Below are 26,111 nucleotides of genomic sequence, written 5' to 3'. Positions count from 1 at the left end.
GTTACGATGGAAGCCAGCATTTTAAAAATACATGTTTTAAAAGGTTTCCTTGGTACTCTGCCTATAAAATTATGACAGAAATTATGCAAGTCAGTTCCTTTCTTATATTTATCAGCATTCAGGTTACAGTGACACCTTTATGCCAATTCTTAGAATGAAGAACAGATCAAATAACTCAGTTGTGTACTTTCCTGACTGATTTGAAGTCATGATAACATTTTCCACATCATGATGACTTTCTCAACACTGTCATGAAGAGGGTTATTTACAGAAATATTTGAAGGTGTCCTCAGTTTTTCCAAAGGCCAGTCATGGCTTCATTAGTGTTGATCTTTTCTTCATTGGTGATGGACCTACACCTGGATTTACTGTGTCAAGGGTTTGCTGTGATTGGAGTAGCTTGTCAGTCAATTTTATTACCTGCATGAGCTGCAAGATCTCATTTTTATCTGGTACCTGATTTTTATTGCATAAGTTGTTGCATGGGATGTCTCTAATACTCAGAAAGCAAGAACAGCAACCATTCACATGGAGGGCAGGAATAGGGAGGAATGTCAGAGAAGGGACTAATTTAAAAGTGCTCAGTCTGTTCCTTGGTGACTATTTTTATGCTTTGGCATTAAGATTACCTATATCAATATCCCTGTTATGGGGATTTTGGTAATGAAAACTCAGATGATGAGTTTGGGTATCATAAGTTTTACACAAGTTGTTTAGATGCCATTCTGTAGAAGGGACTCTGTATCTGGGTACCACCATCTTATCTAACGCTTACTTAAAATCCACCCGGGTGCGCTGGCTTTGGCAGCATATATACTAAAATTGGAATGACACAGAGAAGATTAGCATGGCCCCTGCGCAAGGATGACACGCAAATTTATGAAGCCTTCCATATTTTTTGTATGATTCCATTAATATGAACTGTCCATAATGGGCAAAGCAATGGAGACAGAAACTAGATTAGTTGTTGTCTAGAGCTGATGGAAGTGATTGCTTTTAGGGGTCATGGAACTGTTCTCAAACTTGTGATATTTTTGTAACTCAAAAAAAGAAAAAGAAAATCTGCCCGGGTCACCATACCTGGAGGGGTTCTTTCTAACAGAGGACTTTAGGAAGGATTCACTGACAAAGACTGAAGCTTAACTCTGGGAGAGAACCCTCATCAATTTTGTTAAATATATTAATACGTAATGGTTCAGTAGGATTCTGGTGTTTCCCGCTAGCCCCTCAGAAAGGACCCTGTGGGAGCCGGGAAGCAGAGACAACAGTTTTACGGCCCTGCTCAAGTGGACCTGTGACAGGTCATGTCTTGTTTCATGCCTCTGCCTCAGGTGTTGTGTGTCCCCATTGGAGGCCCCCAATTCCTCAGTTCTTGGTCCTTGCCTCTGTGAATGGTCACCCTAAATCCAGTCTTTATGGTCTTTCTTTCTAATATGCAGAGTACTGACTCCATGCTGGCTACATCTGTCTGGTCTTCTTCCTCTAACCAGGGATCATGAACTGGTCACGGACGCAAATGGGCTCAGAGACCAGTTTTGTTTTGTACGTGGCATCTTACAATGTTTTTGGAGTTTCCCACTGTACCTCTTCAGGCAGGGCAGGGCTCTCCAGGGCACCACCTTCCCCAGAACCTCTTGTCGTCCGAATCCGCTCTGACTTCACCTCCATACCGCCATGTCTCAGTTTGGATCTGAGCGTTTTCTCATTGTATGTATTCAGCACCGTGCAGTAGCTACGGTGGCACTTTTCATTGTCTTTTAAGGGGGAGGATCACTTCTTTGCTGGAGCCAACTGAAAAACACTTGTGCTTTACTGCATGCCATAAGGGTTCCTCTCTTGCACCATCAGCATCCCAACCCATCCCGGTGGCACTTCCACTTCTGGTTTGGGGTCATGTAGTCTTATTGTTCTGGGGAGTTGTGGGGGAAGGGTAGGGAGAGCAGTCTCTGTTTTGTTTTTGTTTTTTAATCCAGGAAATAGGTCAAGCTTTTTAGAAAATATGTCAGTTTTAGTGAGGCCTCCAGCTTCATGAATGCCCCAAAACTTACTTCCTGGTGTTAGTGTTAATCCTGTCCTTAACAGAACCTTACAGACAGAATCCCCTGGAAATTGCTCTTGGGGATTCTTACTGTGCTAGAGATGTGGGGTGGGTGGTGGAAGGGCATCAGCTTTAGATCAGAGGGACCCAGCTCTGCTTCTTGTACTTCCTCGCTGGGTGGCTTTGAACAATGGTTACCTTATATGTAAAACATGGGGCTAGTGGCATCTACCCCCAGGATTATTGTGAAGGTGACATGAGATCATACAAACATGCATACACCCACAAAGGGCTGTTTTAGGACCTGATGCAGATTATGTGCCCGCCCATTTGGAAGGAAACTCATACCCAATTTCCCCATGTACTTTGTGGTGAATCATTTAAGAGGCACCGGGAGAAATATGACATAAACCCCTTTTCTCAGCCATTGTTTCAAATCCGAGACAGCAATTGAACTTCACATGTACATCATATTCTGGGAGGGTACAAAGTACATCCTGGTATGTGTGTCGAAGTGCTTTTGGTAGGAATTACCGTCAGTGAAGCTGTGGGTGGGAGAGAACGTATGGAAGGATCACTACCTATGAGGGGAGCACTACCGTGTCCGTTTCCTGCATGCTGGGCCCTTGGGAACATATGTTGCCCCTGTTCCTAAATCTGCCCATTAGAGCCAATGCTATACTTTCCCCTGAGAGAACATCCTCAAGGATCTAGATAATGCCTAGATTGATGTTGCTGCCATCTCCTTGTGAGGACTGACTATATCGTGGATTGTGTAGTGTGTGTGTGTGTGTGTGTGTGTGTGTGTGTGTGTGTGTGTGTGTAGACCAGCCCTATTCATGGGCAGCCCCACTGCCATGGGTGCTTCATAGGAATGTTGATAGGACAACAGATAGGGATTAGTGGTCTAGTCCCCTGTCTAGCATGACCTACGGAGCAGTGGGTCCAGGGAATTACTCTTTGGGATCATATTGAAAACCAGCCCCTGTGGTTGGCTAGTTCTTACAGCACAGATACACAATTGCAATGAGTGAGTTCTTCCAATAGTTCCGTTAAGATGAATCAGTTAATATTTACAAGACATCTCTAGGTCCCAGAAAGGTGTGTTTTAAGAGCAGATTGTATGAACTATTTGCTGTTAATTTCTTATCCCTAGAGGATCAAATATTAAATGCCAGGGCAGACATTGTGAATTGTCAGGCAGCATTGGCCCCTATCTCCCACCTTTGTCCCAGCCCCAGGATTTCATTAGGTCTGGTCACCAGCCTGGCCTAAGTGCTGCCCATCTACTTGGAGCAGCCCTGATTGTTTACTTTGTTATTTATTCACAAATTGCTGTTGGTTCCCTCCATGTGGATATTTTTATAGAATTGGTCTTGCCCAAATATTTGCCTTAGTTTATTAAATTACTTTCTCATTTATAAGTTAAAGTGTGTGTTGACTTTTGTGGTTTTAATCTTACAGGCTTGGTTGTCTTTGTATTACCAGATGGTGTCCTTTGTTTGAGTCCATAAGCAGGGTTTGTTTGCTTGCTGGCTTGTTTTGTTTAGGGCTCAACCACTACCCAATTCCATCTTAAGTTAAAGATGGTGTTCTGTTCAAGTGAAAATCCATTTTAAGTCTACTACTTAATTATTAATTAAAAGTCTCCTTCATATTTTGGAGGTGAAATTGCAATTTTGTTGCATGTGAAGGAAGGACGTGCACTGAAAAACAATTTTTGTGTGGATTGGGGTTAGCCTCTTTGCTCTGTGGTGCTGGCAGGTAGAATAATATGGATCCGAAGGGCCAAAGGCAGGCTTAATTGTTTCTGGGAAACCTATCATCAAGGTATTTTATTTTATTTTATTTTATTTTTAAGATTTTTAAAATTTATTTGACACAGACCTCTAGAGAGGGAACACCGCAGGGGGAGTGGGAGAGGGAGAAGCAGGCCTCCCGCAGAGCAGGGAGCCTGATGCAGGGCTCGATCCCAGGACCCTGGGATCATGACCTGAGCCGAAGGCAGACGCTTACCGACTGAGCCACCCAGGCGCCCCATCACCAAGGTATTTTTTTTTTTTAAAGATTTTATTTATTTATTTGAGAGAGAGAGAATGAGAGAGAGAGAGCACATGAAAGGGGGGAGGGTCAGAGGGCGAAGCAGACTCCCTGCCAAGCAGGGAGCCCGATACAGCACTCGATCAAGGGACTCCAGGATCATGACCTGAGCCAAAGGCAGTCGCTTAACCAACTGAGCCACCCAGGCGCCCCTCACCAAGGTATTTTAAAGGCTCTTTACCTGTAGGAGTCTTGGGGAGGGATTGCTGCCTGTGAAGGCAAACAGAATCAAGATCTGGGTGCTTGCTTCCTGCTTCTAGCACCATTTCTGGCCCATGGAGTATAATGGTGGGGACTGTTGGGGTGAAGTTGCTCCTTCTGCAGCTCCCTCATATTCTTGGATGCTCTCTCTTCTGCTCTCTCAGGTGAAGCGCAGTGGACTTCCTGAGTTGAGGAGATGGATCTGAGTCCAGAAAGAGTAAGGCAGCTGGAGGACACAGGATAGAATACCAGGCAGGAGACAGTTCCCCAGAGAAAGAACTCCACAGATACACAGTGTGTCCGCCTTGAGTCTTCAACTGAGTGCTGATCAGTATAAGAAAGCTACCTGAGGCCAGGGAAAGAGCCATCTAAAAGGATCAGAGAGAACTGTTTCTGGTACTCACATAGGGCCGAGAATAACGCCTGTTCCTACTAGCTGGACTGGAAAACCTCAAGATTCATGGAGCATTGGGTTGAGTATGCAGAAGGGTCTTGGCTGCCTGGTGGGGAATAACCAGCCCTAGACTGAGCACTGTTCTGGCCCACTGAGCAAATCTAAAAAGCAAAATCTGAAAGGATCAAACTATTTCCAAGTGACTTAACTGTATCCCTAAACAAAGCTCAAGAATATTTATATGAATATAAGACTGTCCAGCACTTAACAGGTAGAATTCACAATGTTTGGCATCTAGTCAAAAATTACCAGGCATGTGAAGAAGCAAGAAAATAGAACTTGTGATGGAAGATAAATCAATCTGTGGAAAGCAATCCAGAACTAACACAGATCTTAGAATTAGCAGATAAGACATTAAAACAGTCATGATAACTATTCCATATGCTCAAAAGTTAAATACAGAGATGAAAGATTAAAAAAAGGAAACCAATTGGATCTCAAACATGGCGTGTTTTTTAATCACTCCTTATGTTACCTCGTTATGTTGCTAATCCTGATGTTACTTTCACCAAATCCACCTGACCCAAACCTGGCCCTACTGATGTATCTGATTCCTAAGCTCTTCCCAGTCCACCCAGTATTCTCTTGAGCCCAGACTCCAGGGTCATTACTGCAGTGCTAACTCAGTGATGCCTAGGAGTTGGTTGACCCTTTGACCTTCCTTCATGCCTGCTATGCCCGTGCCAGACCTGAGCAGTCATCCTACAGTGTTTCTCCTGGGACAAAGAATGCTGCTGGATCCATTGGTGTATGTCTTCTCCGTGTATAACCAGGTACCCAGCAAAAATCCTACTTTGCTCCTTGTGGGTTTTTCAGGAACTCCAAAACCTTCATACCTATAAGCCCGTCTTTTTTTCTTATCCAAATTCCGGTTCAGTGGTCTGCTGAGAAAAATCCTGCAATGACTCCCATCTGTATGTATCCACTGTTCCTTGGTATGGCTATCTCCTGTCTGCCTTTCTACTGGTTGCCAGGGAAACCTCTCTTCACACAGAGACTATAACCTTTTTCCTGGGCAGATCCATTCTCTTTGCCCTCTTAACATATTCTTGCTTCCTCACTTGTCTGACTTACACCTTGTGCAGTCCCTTAGTCTCCCTTGGTTGCTTCTCCTTTGGTGATGTTGATGGAAAAAAATTCTTCACTTGATCCTCGGCTACCATCCCATTTCTTTCCTTCTTTTATAGCCAAGTATCTTAACAAATACTCTGTATTTACTCCTCACCACTCCCTTTCTTCTCAGTCTCTGAATCTCTCTTGTTCAGATACCTCCTAAGTACAAAATGTACCAGTCCTTTCTCAGCAATGTTCTATTGTGACCTTGCTGCTGTATTTGGTTCTGCTTAAGCTCCTTCTGAGACCTTAAATCACCACTCTGAATTCTGAGTGGTGGTCCTCAACACCTACAGCTCCTTCTCTCATTTCCTTCAATGATGACTAAACTTCATCATTATTTTTAAGACCCCCATTTGCCCTGTGCCTTCATTCTAAGCAGGTGGACTTGCTTCCTGTGTACTCAAGAAAATCATATCAGGTGTGACCTCCCTGGCATGGGGGGTGGGGGTGAGGATCTGGGCTACAGACATAGATGTAAGGGTAGAGAGCCACGGGCAGAGTGAAATCCCCAGATGAAAACAGATCCCCATATTTAAAAAAATTTTTTTTAAAGATTTTATTTATTTATTTGAGAGAGAGAGAATGAGAGATAGAGAGCACGAGAGGGAAGAGGGTCAGAGGGAGAAGCAGACTCCCTGCTGAGCAGGGAGCCCGATGCAGGACTCCATCCCCGGACTCCAGGATCATGACCTGAGCCGAAGGCAGTCGCTTAACCAACTGAGCCACCCAGGCACCCTAAAAAAAATTAAGTAAGCTTTATGTCTGACGTTGGACTTGAACTCATGATCCTGCATGATCTACCAACTAAAAACAGATCCCTAGAGATGTGAGTGGGAACTACATCCTGCTCCTGACCTTATCTACACTCCCACCCATTCTCATTCCTTAGCCTCTGTCCCAGAGGGTCGTTGTCCTTTTGCCAAAGATCTGTGCTTCTTCAAGGACTTTGCTTCTCTACCTCTAACTTCTTCATTCCCCTTACTTGTGGTTGCTTCTCCTAACCTATAAACATGCCAAGCCTCTTCACCCTAAAAGTCCTCTAGCACCTCCATGGGTAATTCCAGTTCATTTCCTCTTTTTCATCCAAATGTCTTGAGAGCGTAGTCTGTACACTCTCTCCCCTTCTTTGCCTTCTGTTTTCCCCTCCAATTCCTACTGCAGGTCTCTGGCTTCCCTTACCATCATTCTGCTCAGGTAGCTCTTGATGAAGTCACCAAGGACATCTGTAGTGCCAAGTCCAGTCAGCAGCTTTCAGTCCTCATCTTACTGGACATCTCAGGTGCATACGATAAGGCTCATCACTCCCTCCACCTCACGGCCCTACACTTTTTGACGTCTAAAGTCTACTGATCATCTTTGCACCTCCCTGACTCTTCCTTCTTTGTATCTTTCAGCTTCTCTCCCTCCCCTTCCAGTTTGTATTCTCCAGGGTCAGTGTTCAGTCCACTGCTGTTCTCACTTACATCCCTGATGATCTGTTTTCATCTGGGGATTTCACTCTGCCTGTTGCTCTCTACCCCTACATCTATGTCTGCAGCCTAGATGTCTCTCATGAGTATCAGCTTCCTGTATCCAGTCATATGCTGGGCCCTTCCACCTTGACATTCATTCATTCTTTGAATTAGCAAACACATGCGTCTTCTCTTCCCATGTTTTGTTGAATATGATGAAGAAAAGCATTCCCCCGCTGCGAGGTGCTATACTATTCTGATCCTGCTCCCATCTCTTTGTCCTTCCTCTATGTCCTTAACGGGCCTCTATTGCTCATTCTAGGTCTTAAAAGTGGGCACCCATCCTCATAAGGTCTTTAATCTTCAGAGAGACTGTCAATTATTACCATCACTCATTTCTTCCCATGAACCCTGGTTCTGTGGTATCTTTCTACGGCTCTAACCCCAGTCATCATTTTCCTCTCATATCAATCCCTTCTGTGTACTCCATTTCTGTCATTGCTACCTCTTTTCTCCCAGACACCCAAACTTGAACCCCGAATATTTCCTCCACCTATATGCTTTGTCTCTCAAACCAAAGCAAGAGCAATTTGAAGTTAGCATTCTGTTGGGTAGCTCTGTACTCCACCCACTCAACACGCTGGTATATGAGGGTATAAAGTGAGGCCAAGAGAAGGTTAGAAGTGGTTCCGACTATTTCCCATTTTAATGAGCATCTGCAGAACCTCCACCCCTCTGATTTTGACATTATGTCAGAAATTATATTTTTGGAAGAGTTTTCATCCAGACTTTTTATTTCCAGCTAGAAGGAGAGCTAGGGGACAGGGTTAGCCAATAAAAGATGAGGACATGGAATCCATTTAATGAGGATTCTTGCTGGGGATGTTTACAGGAATTTTTTTAACAGCACTTACTTTAGATTATACTATGTGAAATCTTCTTTCCCTTTGGGTAGTAGATTCCTTTACACTATATTGGGCCAATTCTCTAACTTTCCCCTTACCTTCAGTTTTTGTTTTTTTTTTTTGTTTTTTTTTCAGCTCTTGAGATACAATTGACCAAATTGCAAGATATTTAAAATGTGCATAAAAACCGTGATTTGGTACACGTATACATTGTGGAAGGATTCCCACCACCTAGTTAATTAACATATCCGTCACTACCTTTAGTATTTTTAAGTTCTCTTTAACTGTGGTAAAATACACATAACATAAAAGTTTACCATCTTAACCATTGTAAGCGTACAGTTCAGTGGTATTTATTATATTTGCTTTGTTGTGTGACCACCGCCACCAACCATCTCCAGAACTCTTTTTGAAACTGAATAGAAATCTTACAAAACCGAAACTCTGTGCGTTAAATAATAAATTCCCATCCCCTCTCCCACAGCTCCTGGCAGCCACCATTCTTTCTGCCTGTAAATCTGACTACTCTGGATATCTTATATGAGTGGAATCATACAGTATTGTCCTTTTGTGACTCTCTTGTTTCACTCAGCATGATGGCCTCAAGGTTCATCCATGGTATAGCAGGTGTCAGAACTTCCTTCCTTTTTAAGGCAGAATAATATTCCACTGTATGTAAATACCACATTTTGTTTATTCTGTCAGTTGATGGTCAATCTCATATTAGTGTTTTAGACTGAATCCTGATCATTTTGAACACTTCAGTCTCGCTCAGTTGCGACCTCCTTGGCTCACCTCCCTCAGCTGTGGCCCAGCTGCTTGGAGTGAAGAAGAGGGTGAAGTCTTTTCTTTCTTTAAGGAATAGTTAACATATAACATGATGTTAGTTTCAGATGTACAACGTAATGATATGATACTGTAAAATAATCGCAGTAAGTCTAGTTAACATCTGTCGCCATAGTTACAAAAAATAATTATTTTTTCTTGTGATGAAAGTTTTTACGATCTACTCTCTCAGCCACCTCCAAATATGCATATGCAAAACAGTATTAGTTATAGTCACTATGCTGTATTACATTCCCATAACTTACTTATTTTATAACTGGAAGTTTGTACCTTTTGACCCCCTTCCAGGAGGGTGAAGTCCTGTCCTGAGATCTAGCACCTCCTTCCCTCCTTCCCATCTCCCCTTCCTCTCCTTTCCTGCTCCCTGCCTGTCCCCAAAGAGTGATTTTCTTGGAGCCTCTCTCCTCAGCTTTAGGTTGGGGAGGGAATAGTCTTGCACCCCCTCTAATGCTGACACCCCCTTTCCAGCCTTGTTCTGACTTTGGGGGAGCAGTACAGAACTGGTGTGTTGGGGGGTAGAGGTACTGTCTCCAGGAAGCCCTGATGGGAGGGGGCTTTCAGAACTTAGATTATGGCTCCTTAGTGCCTTTTGTCCTCAGCTACCGTTCTGGGATGAGAGGAAAGTTCCCACCCCACATCCTGTTACACTTAGAAAATCAAAGGGACCTCATTCTATATGACATTTATGGCTGCACAAGGGGCTGTGAAATTCTATCTTTCTCCTGTCTTCTCCCTTTCAGTATTCCTCATACCTGAAAAGGAGGGGCCTGGGCCAGTATAGGATGTGGATTCAAGCCCCTTCATTAATCGGTGATTGCAACTTTAGTCTCGCAAGGTGAGACTGGTCCTCCGAGTAGACTTCTTTGTTGTTTGTTTTTTGTTTTTTCGGAGTAGACTTCTTTGAAAGAGCTTGCCCTCTGTTGTCTGCACCCCAGACAGTTTTACCCAATAGAATCCCCATTAGTGTCCTCCTTTTGGCAATCTTTCCTGATCTCAGTTGAACGAAAAGAGCCTTATTTCTAGGGCTGTTGGTACAGCACAGTAGAGGAACCTCTAAATGGGCTGGCTTAGTGGTTTCTAACCCTAGGTTGATTATCAAGGCCTTGACTACATCTCCCAGAGTCTTTTGTAAGTGTAGCCATTTTGACACCATGTCTCTCGGGACTGCTAATATACTTAATGGCAAAATTTGATGAATTCAGTGAAATCTTTAATTGCATTAAAAAATTCACAGAAGTATCTAAACACTAATTGTGTATATGTTAGACATATTTTATACTCTCAGATGGTACCTATGGAGTCATCTTTCCTTATCAAGTGTTTGGCCCAGCAGTTCTGGACCCACAACTTGGGAATGGTCCCAGGAGCCAATTTTCTTAAAAAAAAAGCGGGGGGAGAGGTCTATACTGTGATTGAATCATTTTCTTTTCTTTTCTTTTAAAGATTTATTTATGTATTTTAGAGAGTGCGAGTGGTGGGGGAAGGGAGAGAGAATCTCAAGCAGACTCCCCACTTGAGTGTAGAGCCCGACATGGGGCTTGATTTCATGACCCTGAGATCATGACCTGAGCCAAAATGAAGAGTGGGATGCTCAACCAAGTGAGCCACCCAGGCGCCCCTGAAACTTTATCTTCTAAGACTTGATAGCTAAATGAAAGCATCTAGGTTGAAAGTGTGTTTGTGTTTGTAGTTTATTGTGTGTGAGGCCTTTTTTTTAGTGGATGCTTCTAAGGACTGATGAGGAAGCCACACCAGGGTTGTTTCTCTGCTGAAAGGGTTGAGGCAAGGTCATCCAACCCTCTGATTACACTTGAAAAGGGAGAGTGTGTCTTTTGCCACCTCAAAGGGCAGCTGTTTATTGAATTTCTCCACCCTCCAATTGTTTTACATATGGAATGGTTCCTGGAGAAAGATCTAACATCTGCACAGGTCTATCCTGTTCCTCGGCTGTGTTTACTGAAGTGAGTTCTGCACTTACGTTCACACACTGCAAGCTGCACGTACAGCATACGTACAGGAGGGTCTGGCCTGCCCAACAGAGTTTGGGGAGCGCATACTTTGAAGCCTGTTACATGTTTGACAGGTCAAGTTCATTCATGTGTTCAGTAAATATTAAGTCCCTGATATGCCAGGCAGTAGGACACAGGCTACTTTGAAAAAGCTCACAGCCTAGAGAGGAAGGTAGTCATGCAAAAACAGTTCGGCATGGCATGTAGTGATGAGTGCGCAGGGGGCCTCGGGGGGCCTCCTGGAAGAAGGCCACCTCCTGATGGTCTTAGGGGAGAGAGTGGGATGGACGATGAAGCAAGGCTTAGCCATGCGTGACGTCTCATGTGGGTTCTGTCTTTATATCTGGAAGGATTAGCCTACGTGTGGGCTGTCACTTTCATTTGCTGAGAGACACCCCAGAGACCCTCAGAGTATCAGGAAGCCTTCATGATAGGATAGACAGCTGTATTTTTTCCCTTGACCCGAGAATCAGGATTCTTCCTTTGCTTGGTATCAAAAGGTGCCACTTAGTCCCTGGGTTTTGCATAGGAATTAGTAATTAGTGAGTTCACCAGCAATGGCTGAGCATCTCTTGAAGTCTGCCCCACGGGAGCAATGACTGTAACTCTGGAGCCCAATCCATTTTCCATCCTGGGAATTATGCTCTGCCCCTTCCTAAATTCCCATTGTGGTTTCAAATGAAGAGGCCATTGTTCACTTTCCTTCCTAAAAGGAGCAATATATTTAACTTCTGGCTCTCTGCCTGACTGATGGAGAGCTGATCACTATGGAGCCAACACCCGCGGCTTCCCATCAGGACAAACCCTCGGTCTCCATCTGATCTTCCCCATTCTGGTTGAAGTTATTTAGATTCTACACTGGCGCAGTAGGAGGCTTGCATTAGGTCCTACTAGGTGGCTAGAGCTCCTTGATTCCCACTCAGGGTTAAGTCGAAAAAAAGGGCCTTAGCTCTTTATAGCAGCTAGACTTGTTACGGGAATTTAAAAGCAAATGTCTGATGTGAAAATCTGTACTATCTTAGGACTTTGAAGCTCAATACAAAAGAGTCTTTATCATGTTGTTGAATAGTTTGGGTCCAGGCAGGTGTCCTAGAGCAGAAGTTTTCAAACTTATTTTTGAGCAACAAAATACCCTTTTTTCCCCCAAATAAAATCTGCAGAATCCAAATACTGCAGGGTTTCCTAACCGGCAGGATTGACCTTTTGGGTTGGATACCTTTTGTCATGGGGGCCGGGCTGTGCACTGTAGGATGTTTAGCAGCATTCCTGGTCTCTACATTCTGGGTGTCACTGGCAAACCAACCCACTCCAGTTGTGACAACCAAAAATGTCTCCACACATTGCCACATGTCCCTAGGGGCAAAATCACACCTGGTTAAACACCAATGCAGTACAATATATGAAACTGATTTTTAAAAAAAATAGGAACTGATGTTTTGGAAGTGAGATTAAACTCCATTAGAACCCTGTGCAGGGTCCCTGGCCTTTACCGTTTGAGGAGCTGGTGTACAGTTCTGACCTACACAAGTGTGCCATCCCAGAGGGGTAGGTTGTCATTTTTAAAGCCTGCAACACAGGGAACTGGTTATAAATAAAGCAAAACAAACAAACAAAACACCCTAAAATTAGATAAATCCACAGGTATTTTGAACCCAAATGTACACTGAAGAGTTTTGTACATGTATGTAGGTCTACTTTGTTGGTCTACTTGGATGTTAGAATAAGGGAAGAGAGATGTTTGGGTGCTGTCCATCTAACTCCTGGGATGTGGCTACTGCAGTTTGTCCTGTTTTGCCAGAGACACCAGCTGAAGGCCTGTGGCCCTCAGCCCAGTGATGGAGCTCACCTCTGCTGTGTGAACCCTAGCTTCCGTGAGACTCACCACGACTGGCTGTGCTCATGGAGGGCTGGAAACCTGGGCTAGTGCCTGCAGGCTCTTCCAGCCAGACTCCAGCTGAATCGCAGTTTGGACCATAGTTGTTTCAAAGTCATTGGACAAATTTTTACATGTCTGCCCTTCATACTTAGGGAGTAACATGTGCTTCTGTATATACGTGTGTGAGTTACCTTGCCTCTCCTTCGGGAAGCCCCATGTGGTCTCCTCTCCCCTTCCATTCTCAGTATCGGTTGGGGGGTGGGGGTGGGAGGGTTTCTAGGAGCTTGGCACGTGCCACTCTTCCCTTTTCCTCATGAACCTGGGCTGATGAAGCCTGTCCCACAGGCAGACTCTGTACCCCAGGTATGTGGGTGTCAGTTAGTATAAAGAACAATGCCGCTTAGTGAGTCACTCTCACCTGTGGGAAGATGCATGGCTCAGGGAGGGAGGGAGGGAACAGGCTGCCTAGAGGGCTCAGCTTTCATCTGTCTGTCCAGTAAACTCACTCTAACCCCATGTCAGAGCTGGAGTCTGGCGTTAAATTGGTGGAGAGCTTGTGCCTTACTTGAGGACCCACCCCTTGGCCTAGCGATCTGTTTGGCTGCTTTCGGTGGTCTCTTGGCACTTAGAAGAATGTTTCATTTTCCCCAAAGATCACATGATTGCTTCAGTTAGCCTTGGGAACAAAGGAGTGAACAGAACTCATTTTATCTATATGTCCATCTGCGGATCTCCAACCCTTCTGAGAAACCCAGTACCAGAAATGCCTCAGGAGTCCCACAGAAGTGTGCTTAGGATTCCTGGAAGACACTGATACGAGCCCATTGCAACACCCCTCTGTCCCACTCCTCTCCCTGTCACCGCCTCCATGGGCTGGAGGATGGGAGCTCAGGGGGACAACTTGGCTTTGAACTTGGGTTTGAACTGGGGTAAGCGACCAGAGACTTCTCTGGCAACACCCTCTGGCCTGTGATGGGGAAGCTTGCTGTAAGAATATTTGGAAAAAAGGTTTCTATTTTTGCATAAAATGTGAATTTGATTGACTTCAGTCTCTAGTGTAGATTATTGCCATCAGATAAGTACATGAAGCATCGAGCTGCAAATAGGCTCAACAAAGTGTTAGCACTGATAGACCAGGTTCTAGTAGACTGTATTTAGGAGGTAGTTTTATGAGTGACCCAGGGACGTAACTGGTGTATTCTGAAAAGGGAATGGCTTCCCAGGATGCTGTGTTCCCCCACCGTGCCCTGATAAGTGGCTGCATTTCCTATCTCTGCCCTTTTGTAACCTTTTATAATCAAAATATGCAACCAGTTTTAGGGATCCGAAAACGAAACACTGTAAGATTGATAGGTTTCATAGCTAGGATGTGTGGGAGACAGTCTCACCTTTACACATAACTTTATAGTGTATACATCATTCCTACATGTATTCTCCATTTAATCATGACAAAGCAGCCCCGTGGCCTGGGTTTCTCTTGGCCTTATCTTGAGAGAACTTCGGGAATCTCATAACATTGCTCCCCATATGAAACCTTTCAGTGCCTTCCTATGATCTGTGAAGGTCATGATCCTTCTTCCCATACACGTTTGGCACGAATCTTCCTTTGAAATCTCATCTCCTACTAATCATTCATACTCACTATGGCTTAGCAGTAGTAAACTACTTGTAGGTACCTGACTCTGGCAAGCTCTTTTATACTCCAGTTAACTTTTTCATGTGAGCATGATTTGACCCATTCACTTAATTTATTACTTCTTATATACTGGGCACTGGGGATACACCTCCCTCGACCCCTCATGCACACACCCCTAGTTCACAGTCTAAACAGGTAAATGTGAGTCTCTGTGATAAAACCTTTGGTGTTGGTGCTGGGGATACTATTAGAGGACAGTTAAACCCTGACTTGAATAAGGGTCAATAAAGCAAGTCCTGAAGTTCTTTTGGTTGGGGAGTAGGCTGAGAGAGTAAGGAGAGGCGAGGAAGGCGGAGATTAGGGCAGACATGGACACGAGGGCCAGACGGGGATGGATGAGTGCGAAGGTTTTGGTGGGGCCTGGACCAGCTGCAGATGTACCAGTGTGCCCTGAAGCCTGAGGGCAGCCATTGAATGGTTTTTAACTGGGAGGTGGCAGACTGTGAATGATTCAAAAAGACTTCCCTTGGGTGTTTCTTCTGCTTCTCAGGTACCCTGGCACACTGCTGCTCGGGCTGTAGATTCAGTCTAGGCATCACCTCCTCTGGGTGTGCTCCCAATTCCTAGGCACCATCCGGGCTCCCTCCTCTGGTCTTATAGCACCCTAGACATGCAGACTAGAGATAAGGCAACTATTGCTTTTGTATTTTAACTATTTATTTATGTGCCCTTCCTGCTGAACCACTGGTTCTTAGAGTTTAAAGTGCAGATTCTTGGCACCTGGATGGCTCAGTCGTTAAGCGTCTGCCTTCAGTTCAGGTCAGGATCTCAGGGTCCTGGGATCGAGCCCCACATCAGGCTCCCTGCTCAGCGGGAAGCCTGCTTCTCCCTCTCCCACTCCCCTTGCTTGTGTTCCTGTTCTCGCTAGCTCTCTTTCTGTCAAATAAATAAAATCTTTAAAAAAAATAATAAAGTGCAGGTTTTGGGCCCCACCCTAGATACTCTGATTTCGTTTGGAATAGAGTCTGCTATAAATGTTTAATAAGTGAATGAAGTTGCCCAAATGTATGTATATAAATTGCATTGGAGCCTAAATGGATGTTCACAAATGATTCCATGGCCAGGCCCTTTTAAAGATCACTACCAAAAAAAAAAAAAAGATCACTACAACCCAGCTGCCACGATGAGATGGCCTTTGAGAAGCAGATGATCCCATTGAACCATAGCATTCTAGACACCCAGAAATGGGAACAAGGGATCTTTAACTTGTATTTTATAATTTTCAGTGGCATAGTCGTATAACCTGCAAGGATATCACTCATGGGTGTTAGATGCTCATCATGACAGATCCCGGGAGGATATAAAACTATAAAATCTTGTGCTAAGACCCCTGAAACAAATAATACATTATATGTTAATAAAAAAAAAAACTTGCACTATGAAATTTATTCTACTCGAGATAGTAGGCAACAATACCCAGACAATGGAAGAACTATGCAAGCTTGTGAAGTCTCCGTGGAGTGCTGCTCACGGAGGAGCATCAGAATGGTGCAGCAGTAATGGAGAAGGAAAAGAGAGAGAGAGAGAACTGTGTGCAGGAGGAATCTGCAGGCAGCTTCGGGTGAGGAAGATAAGAAGCCATTCCTGGTGAGGGGAGTGACCAGGGCAGAGTCTGGCAGAAGGAAGGGTCTTGAGCGGGTAGGATTGTGTCAAGGGGGCGTTGGTGGGAACCGTGGAAGGGGATGTCAGTCTGGGCTCGAGAGGGCCTTCGGCAAAAGGCAGCGTTATAATAAGACTGGGGTGTGTGGCTATGTGGCACTTCTTGGTCTCAGGCAGCTTCAGCTCTTCAAGTCTGTTGTTCTTATCCCCAACTCCATCCACCACTTCACCAGAGCCGTGGATTTCTGAGTCTAGGGTAATGACCACGCTCTCCTCTGTGTGAAAAGCGCTGATTACACACTTGAGTTCCAGGTCAGGGGAAAGCAGACCAAGATGCATCCTGGGACAGTTTCGTTTGGCATCTTCACAGGGAGGAATGTTTTCATGTCTCTGCCTGTTCCGAGTGCGCGTGCCCCGCACACACCGCCAAGCTGTCACATTCCCTGTTGTGCAATGCATTTGCCAGTGCCTTCAATGAAAACATGAAAAAAAAAATAAGAACTGTGATTTCCTTGTTTATTAATAAAAAAACACAGGGCTCAAGCCACCAGACACATGATCTAGAATAAAATGTTCAGTTCGTACTGACCCTGTCATCGCTGAAGCCAGGTTCGTAGCTCTTTCACAAGCCTGGGCAAACAGCCTTGCTAAGAATGTTTTCATCAAAGGTGTCTCTTCCTAATAACCCTTTGATCCAGGGAAATTCCTTTATCGTCTTAGATGGTAATTTTGCCCCCAAGGAAGTCCAAGAGGCCTCCCGTAAAGACTTGTTTTTGTTTAGAGTTAGCCACAAATACTGGAAGAAGAAAGTCTTCTATTAGTATTATTTATATAGTGTTTTAAGTAGAAAGCTGGAGCTTGTAAAAATAGCTTTTCTGTTCAGTCTTTTACCTACACTTATAGTAAGAAGCTAAAGTACCCATTCTTGTGTTCACAGAGGAATTTTCTCATACAACTGCCAGAAAATGTGGAAAGTTTTGTTTGAGGAAATTCGACTCTTTCATCTCTTATGAGTTATTGCTTTAGGAATGCAGTTTACCAAAGTGGATTAGGGACAGTTTGTAATGCGGAAATGTGGGCACTCACAGAAGCAGAGACAAAGCTCTCCTCTCCAAATCTCCACCTTGTTACCAGTCTACCCCAGATGCTGAGATTTGCTGAGCCTGTTTATTCTCTGATTTGAGGCCACAACTATTTGTTGTTGGCCCTTACCAAAATAGGTCGTTTGAGAATTGATCCACTTTATTTCTATGAATCGAGCATTAACCCGGCTCGTCGACACCCAAAATGCTTCACTTGTGTTAGCGGGAGCTCTTATTTTGGGAAAGTGAAAATTTCTGTGTCTACAGATTACAGAAAACGTTCCCCACTGGTTTGATTGAATCTGAGATTCAATCATTGCCTAAAAAGTTTAAAAAAAAATTGTTTTTCTAGCAAGCCTATTCCCCAGATATCTCTTTAAAATCCCCCTTATTCGGAGAGGAGGCGGATGAAAATTTCAGTAAAAGTAGTTTTCCCTTTTCTGCACAGATGGGTTAAAGAATTCTGAATGCCATTTACATTTATCTCCTGTTGCATGTTCAAGGTCAAAGGTTAAAAATAGTTCTTAAAGGAAGCAAAATTAAAGCAAGAGGGAATTGTCTCTTGTTATAGAGAAGTCCTACAGTTTTACACTGAGTTTCCAGTCGATGTGGAGAACAGAGGGAAACATGAAAAGCTTCATTCCTGTGTGAAACCGGCTCCTATCTTCTCATCCGATACAAACAGGAAACTGAGAAAAAGTAAACTTGGAGGCCAGAAAGAGCATAGAGCCTCTTTAGGCCTCTCTCATCAGTTACTGTGTCACATTAAGGAACTAAGTTGTAAGCTTTGGGCAACAGCTCAAATAGAAACCTGTAGAACTGAGTCAACACTATGTTTCTCAAGGGCAAATGCTGAAGGTTGATAAATGCTTTACAGGTAGAGGGCATACTCTCATCCATTGTTTTTAATCTTGTGATCAAAGGTGGATTTCAGGATTTTTTTTTTTTTAATCAGTCCATACAACAGCTAAGGATGCTACTACCAAAGGAAGAACGTGAGCAGTCACACCCATTGCTGACGCTCTCAGAGCCTCAGGGAATCCTGGAATATGTGTCCTGGGACTTTGCCATAGTTGACTGATTGCAGTGGCAGTTGCTAAAACCAAATGTATTTGTCAATAAAGAAATTGACAGTGATGTTAACCAGACCCATTCTAGAGAGGCCAGAAAAAAAAATGTATCTGTGGTATGTGCTAGGAATTGTAAATGGAGATGAAGTAGAATCGTAATTTGGATTATTTTATTAAAATTTTTAAAATATTGAAATTTAACTGGATTATCTTACTCAGCTAAAGATGGTATACAAAAACTTGGCAAAAATATGATTTTCTGTGCTGTTGGCCAGACTAATACTATATGCATGGAATTTTTAAAACATAAGTCTGGGTATTTCCTGGCAGCTGCTCCCCCCTTCTCCACCAATACATATGTATAAAAGGTAAAAAATGAACCATAACCTTTCTGAAATCTTCTTTGTCCTCTTCAGTTTGGACACAATCTTGGTGAGAGTTCTCAGTGAATCCAATGGAATTAAGAGTAGAGGAGTATAACGGGGCGCCTGGGTGGCTCATTCAGTTGGGCGACTGCCTTCGGCTCAGGTCATGATCCTGGAGTCCCGGGATCAAGTCCCGCATCGGGCTCCCTGCTCGGCAGGGAGTCTGCTTCTCCCTCTGACCCTCCCCCCTCTCGTGCTCTCTCTCTCTCTCTCTCTCTCATGCTCTCTCTCAAATAAATAAATAAAATCTTTAAAAAAAAAGAGTAGAGGAGTATGTTTCTTTTCTTAATAGAAAAAAACAGTTGTTAACTTCTTTCCAAAAATGAACAGCTATATCAGAAAGTTATAGGACAAATGGAAGACAACTTTTAAAAAATGGGCAAAGGATTTGAACAGCTATTTCTTTCAAAAGAAGAAATATTAATGGCCAATGAGCATATGAAAACATAGTAAGATACTACTAGAATGGCTAAAATTGGAAAAGACTGACCACACTAACTGTTCATGAGACTGTGGAACACAAGAACTTTTCATATTATTGGAGGGAATGCACAACCACTTTAAAAAATGGTCTAAGATCCTAATGAGCAAATAAGGATCTTAGAATGCTTTCTCTCTACTCACCTTCCTCCTGGTTTATGTATAATTGGTTGATATTTTAGATGTCCTTTTAGTTTTCTTTTGAAGCTCCATTCACTAGATGTTATTACTTATTCCATAGTTGTTTGTTTATATTTACCTAAATGTTTATATTTTTTTTACTCACCATTTTCTTCTGTTGCTCAGACATTCCTGAGAGGATCATTTTCCTCTCCTTCAAAGTAAATGCTTTAAGGGGCGCCTGGGTGGTTCAGTCAGTTAAGTGTCTGCCTTTGGCTCAGGTTGTGATCTCAGGGTTCTGGGATCAAGCCCCATTTGGAGCTCCCTGCTCAGTGGGGAGTCTGCTTCTCTCTGTCCCTCTGCCTCTCCCCGCTGCTCATGCTCTCTCTCAAATAAAATCTTAAAAAAAAAAAAAAAAATGCTTTGAAAGTTATTTAGTGAAGGTATTTGGTGGTGAGCTATCTCAGCTTTCTGAAATATCTTTCTTTTGCCCTCGTTCTTGAAAACTATTTTCAGTGGTAACATAGACTCTTAAGAATTAGAAACAACTTCACTGGGCATTTAGCTGAGCTTTTTCCATTTCTACAGAAGGCCTGCCACTGGGCACAGAAGGAATACATGACTGTACCAGGGCAAGATAAAGTACAATTTCTTAGCCTGATACTGGAGATGTCCACTGTCCTGCCTACGTTTGTGCCCACTCCAGTCCCCATCATCTGTCCTCTACTCAGGAAGGAACCAATTGTGTTAGAGAAGGGGGTTTTCTCATTGCTTCCCAGCACCCGTATACCTGGGCTTATGTCATTCTTTTCAGATAGAATGTCCTCTCCTAACCTGTCAACTTGGTCTGAGATCTACTCCCCATCATGGCCTGAATTAAATGCCGTCTCTGCCATGGAACCTTCCCTGAGCACCCCAGCCCTCAGGTATCTTTCCCTGCCCTTTGCTCCAATGGCACTTAGCCTTGGTGCCTTTCATCTCCGTGTAGCTTGTTTCTCCAACCAGAATGTAAATCCATCTATATCAGTGGCCTCCAAACTTCTTTTGATCCTGCAGAGGTTAGTGAACAATAGTTGAGCATACATCCCAAATATATGTATGTTTTCTTATAAATGTTACATATATGTAGTACTGTGTATATTATAAACACTATAAAAGTGTCACAGATTTGAACTGAAGAGTATGAGAAACAAACAAATGGGAGTCCCAGTAGTTTCTTCCTGGACCCTAGCATAGCGATTCAAGAACCTTCTTGGAGTACTCTTACCCCTACTCTGTGGTGTTCTTGGCTCTGGTAAGTAGTAGACATTTGGTAAGTATTTGATGATATTGAGGCAGCTACTAGGTGTTAGAGTGACCAGGTCAGGAGGTGAATATTAGGAGTTCCCTGAACCTTATATTCTTTTAACTCTGGACACTGGTACATATGGCTTCCGCTTCTTGCAACATTCTTACCCATTTTTCCTGATTCACCTCTTCTTCCCTTATTCTGAAAGTTACAGCTTTACTGTACTTCTTAAGAGAGGCCATCTCTGATTTGCCCACATCTAGGTAAGACTCCTGCCCATCCACACTCCCATGGAAATTTCTACTATGCATAGTTAACAGCTGTTTACAATCTTTCTCCACCATTAGACTTACAGTTGAAGATGTTACCATACCTTGTTCACCATTGTACCACAATTACCATTTCAATGTCCAGCACTTAATAAAGGTTTGAGACCTGTTGGTTGAAGAAGCATATGCTGGAGAAGGAAGAAAGAGTTTGAGTGTCCTTAGAGCCTATATGGACACTGACAACTAACATCATTGCAAAAGATGGCCTGCTAGTCAATGTCCAAAGTGGAGCAGAATGCCTCCTTGTCCCAAAAGTGATTTGTGAATTAATGACAGCAGAGTGTTGAGAGCCCTGTTCTTCAATTTTTTGTGGGAGCCCTAGTAGTTTGTTGAGCTGTTGTGTGTTTAAACTGTACGTTTACTAGATTATGATAAGCCTCTGAATTCCAACTATAATATGCAGACTTTTGTTGGTGTGGTGCATTGAGCTGATACTAAATACTCCAGGAGTTGGAGGCATTTGTCATACCTTAGCCTGCCATTTGAAGTATTCTTACATACATCTCTGCCTTTCCCGGGAAAGTATGAACTCTTACTCGCAATATAGGCAGGGTTATTCATGGTAGTCAAGAAAGAACCCTTTGAATGGATTTTAAGAAAAGAGAATTCATTTGTCCTTGACTAGTGGAATGTTCTCTTTCTGGTAGCACAGGGATAACAACACTCGATCATAAAGGATGGGATTCATTGCTAATCCAAAAGTGTACTTTCATCAGAGGTCTCAATCCCTGTCAATACCAAGTCTTTGTTTACACTGTTTAAAAAAAACAAATTTAATTTCTTCATCTCTTTTTAATTTTATTTTGTTCCTGTCCAATTTAAGGCATAATGTAATTGTCAAAAAGTAAACAAACAGAAAAGCCAACCTAGTAGCCAAGATAGACACTTCTAAATTGCTAGCTTCTGACAGGAAGTGACCCTATGATGTAAGTGACATTTGATTAAAGCAGCTGTCTCCTTGCTTTTTTTTTTTTTTTTTTTTGACTGTCATAAAATGCTGGTTGAGGTTCAGAGCCTTGGTGTTAGTCTTGTAGGAAATTTGGCTATGTGATAAAGGTATTTTACCTTCAGCACAAGGTGGAATTAGCCCGCTTATAATGAGCAGTGGTGCCGTGGTTTTAAAACTCGTGTTGAGTCAGCAGCATGAGGGAGGCAGCATTTCTTTCGTTCCAGCCATGTAGTTGGAGAAGGAAATGATTAGGCATCATATTCCTCATGGCTAATATCCTGTAAGGTTTTTCTAAAATCATAAAATCAGAAGTTGAGAGCTTAGAAGAGACCTCAGAAATCTACATATGGAAAAGAGGGGAAAAAAATTGAAAGGGAAATGGAATAAGCCAAGCTATGGGGCAGGGTTCTTTTTAGTTCTCAGCAGGAAACACATGTTTATCTGGAAAAGATTTTGGATGGACAGGTTGTTTATATAAGAATTTTTTTTTTTTTTTTTTTTTTTTTTTGAGGAAGGAACACCAACCTGAGCTTAGAGGCAGGGGTGGGGGCAGGGGCAGAGAAAGCAGTCCCTAAACTTCAAGTGAATGAGAAAATCACAGAGGTTTCAACCAGGGAGAACTTGCTTTCGCAGGGATGATATGCTAATGCTATTAAGTTACTTTTAAGTTAGTCGTGATATATATTCATTTTTATAAGATACAATGGCTAATGGTAACTTTATTATTAATTGCTCTAAAAACAAATAGTAACTTTTTAAAATTACGGACAGCTTATGTTCATGCCACAACCTGCACATGGATGTTTGTAGCAGCTTTTTTTTCTTTTAAAGATTTTATTTATTAGAGTGAGAGTGAGAAAGAGAGAAAACATGAGCAGGGGGAGGGACAGAGGGAGAAGCAGACTCCCTGCTGAGCGGGGAACCTGATGTGGGACTTGATCACAGGACTCTGAGATCATGACTTGAGTTGAAGGGAGACGTTTAACCTACTGAGCCACCCAGGTGCCCTGGATGTTTGTAGCAGTTTTATTTATAATTGCCAAAACTTGGAAGCAACCAAGGTGTCCTTCAGTAGGTGAAGGGATAAATAAACTGTGGTACATCCAGACAGTGGAATATTATTCAGTGCTAACAAGAAATGAGCTATCACACCATGAAAAGATAGGGCAGAACCTTAAATGAATGCCATTAAGTGAAAGAAACCAATCTGAGATGGCTCTATACTGTATGATTCTGACTATGTGACATTCTGGAAATGGAAAACCATAAATAAAAGACAATAAAAAGATCAGCGTTGCCAGAGGTGGTGGCCGAAGGGGATGGGGAGATGAATAGACAGAGCAGAGAAGATTCTTAGGACAGTGAAAATACTCTGTATAATATTATAATGATGGATATATGTCCTTATATATCTTTTTACACTCATAGAATGTACAACATCAAGAGTGAAGCCTCAAGTAAACTATGGACTTTGGGTGATTATGTGATGTCTCATTTATACTTGTTAAGAAAGGTACCTTTCTGGTAGTGATGTTGATAATGGGGAAGGCTATGCTTATGTGGCCTCCAGGAGCATATGGGAAACCTCTGCCCCTCCTCCTCAATTTTACTGTAAACCTAAATCCACTCTAAACAGCTGAAGTCTTTTAAAAAATAAGATAATGGGAAGATGTTTCGGGTGAAAAGTAGTTGGCACTTACTGTATGTCTACGTGGTGTATATATTTGGCATGTTCACCAGAATATTTACAGTGATTTTTTTTTTTTGGTATAGTGAGATTTAAGATGATTTTTGAAAAAACTTCTTTATAGTTTTCTGTATCATTTGCATTTTCTAAAATGATCATATATTATCTTTACAAACAACCACAGCAAAAGAGCAAAAAAGAGACATTTCACATATTGCTCTTTGCACATTATGGCTTCATTGTCTTCTTATGTTAAGCTCAAAAGGTTCTCAGGAACAGGAAATACCATGGGTGAGACATTTACTTCCCAGTTAAATTTAGTAATGAAGGATAAAAGAAAAATTGCCAGATAATTGGAAAATGCTTACATTTTAAAGCACATACAACCAAGATTCTTACTCTAACTTAAGCTTAGAGTTGAAGGTAATGCCAAATCTGGTATTTTCCAGATAGTCAGGAGGACAGTGAGAGGCATAATGGGGACCTACCTCTGTATAATCCAACCCAAATTTGATGAAACAGAAACACGTTTCCTCATCATCCTGAAACCTGGTGCCGATGAACCGCTCAGCAGTGTTTAACTTTCATTTAAAAAAACTGAAGAATGAAGAATTGGCAGCTGGAAGTCTATTTATGGATGAAATCAGTGTGGATGGGGGGAATGAAATATTTGTAGCATCACAGCAACAGGGTAGAAATTTGTACTATTTTTGCAGAAAGGAATTACAGGATTCTTGCATTTGATAATAGGGAGCAAGAGGGAATTTCTGTCATTAAATTATGTGTGCAGAAAGGAGTAGGCACAGTAATAGTTGAAAATTGTTATTATAGGAACTTTCTATTTATACTTAATTCCACAAAGAGTTTGAAGCACTTGTTAGGAGGTATTTATGGTAGCATACTATAAATAAGAAAGCAGGACCAGAGTAAGTATAAATTCATTCTGTGGCAGACGCTGTGGATGTCCTCTCCATATTTCCCCTCGGGGCACAAGGAAAGGCTGGAAATTCTAGAGAATTAATGCTCCCTACCCCTGAGGCATCCATCAACCAATGACAAATGGCAGCTGGAGGTTAACTGTCCCAGTTTTTCTGCCCCTTGAGGATGTTCTATCAGTTCCTTGAGATCGTGGAAGGAGCCCAGTCATGTGGAAGGATGAGAGGGAGGAGGAGATGGGATGGGTTCCTGGATGTTGGGTTGGGGATGTTGGCCTTGGTATCTACTGAACAGACTTAGTAGAGGAGTGTGGGATCTGCTGGCTTCTTGATGAAAGCAATCCTAGTCCTCCAAGGTTGGCAACCGGGAGACCTGCCACCGGGGAAATGTGGCTAGATTTTGTCTCCCCGGGTCTTATGTGCCACGATTCACCTTTTTCTGGGGATTCTCACTTTTCACTAGAACCGTCTATCTACCATGGTAGCTGCAGAGTGTGACTTACCTGCTTTAATGTACTCTCTAAAGCAGAGCTCAGGCCTGCCTGGACCATGTAAACCAGGCTTAATGGTTTATATTAATATGCACTAGATACTTTCCCTCACAAGGGATGTTGAACACATCTTCTCTGTGCCTCCACGACTGGGCTTACTCCTAGCCCACCTCAGTCTGCCTCTGCAGAACTTTGTGGACCCACCATTTCCTGGGCCCTCAAGTCCAGACCCCAGACAGTAAAGACCAAGGGGAAGGACTCTGCGTCCCATCTAACTAAGGCCCCCCTGAAAGTTATTTTGCTGCCTGAAGATTTGACCTTCTCTCAGATGTTGGACAGTGGGAACACTACCCTTTGGGGAAAACCCACCCCCTTTACCTTACGGTGGTCTAACGAGGGCAACTACTCTAACTTCCGTTCAGGAAATTTACATAGACTATAGCAGGGGAGCCGTCTCCCTACAGGGTGTGACATGATCTCACTTGTATTTCTCATGCATAACTGGATGGATTGCAGAGGGGAGCAGCCTTATGCAGAGAGTCTAGGTGGGGAACTAGTACATAGTCTAGATGAGAGGAAGAGGGTGGCATGAACTATCCCCAGTGCGCATGGGAGGGACAGATCTAGTCAGATCATAATAGGTTTAGTAGAGCTTGACAGTTGATTGGTTGTGGGTGGAGAAGGATCTGAAGACAGCTTTAGTTTTTTTCTGGATGACTCCAAGGATAACGATACCATTATCTAAGAGAAAGGGTGGGTTGAAGAGGCAGGGAAGAGGGCTCAGCCTACAAATGTCAATTTTAGGTAATTTGGGGATACCTTGGAGAGATGCTAAGAAGCTACTTAGAAATGGTTAGCATCTTTTTATATGTAGTTAGAAGCCAGAACTAGAGCTGTTGATTTGGGAGTACCCTCAGTACATAGGCAATTGTTAGAAATCAAGAGAACATACGAGATCTCTGAG

At 43.0% G+C, this 26,111-nt stretch overlaps 1 protein-coding gene and 1 non-coding gene across 2 annotated transcripts in view; both read left to right on the top strand.

Annotated features, from left to right (window-relative positions):
• Positions 1-26,111, top strand: part of PRKCH (protein kinase C eta) — a 222,736-nt gene that overhangs the window by 83,689 nt on the left and 112,936 nt on the right. The gene's annotated exons all lie outside the window — the stretch shown is intronic.
• LOC114208906 (U6 spliceosomal RNA) lies at positions 793-899 on the top strand. The gene has a single exon (XR_003609178.1). It is a non-coding gene; the product is annotated as a U6 spliceosomal RNA (small nuclear RNA).

Source organism: Eumetopias jubatus, unplaced genomic scaffold (assembly GCF_037043125.1).
Source record: "Eumetopias jubatus isolate StellerSeaLion01/CBP00866 unplaced genomic scaffold, mEumJub1_p1.0 scaffold_7, whole genome shotgun sequence".
Lineage (NCBI taxonomy): Eukaryota > Metazoa > Chordata > Mammalia > Carnivora > Otariidae > Eumetopias > Eumetopias jubatus.
Note: the sequence above shows the minus strand (reverse complement) of the source record. Positions and strands in the feature narration are given on the sequence as shown.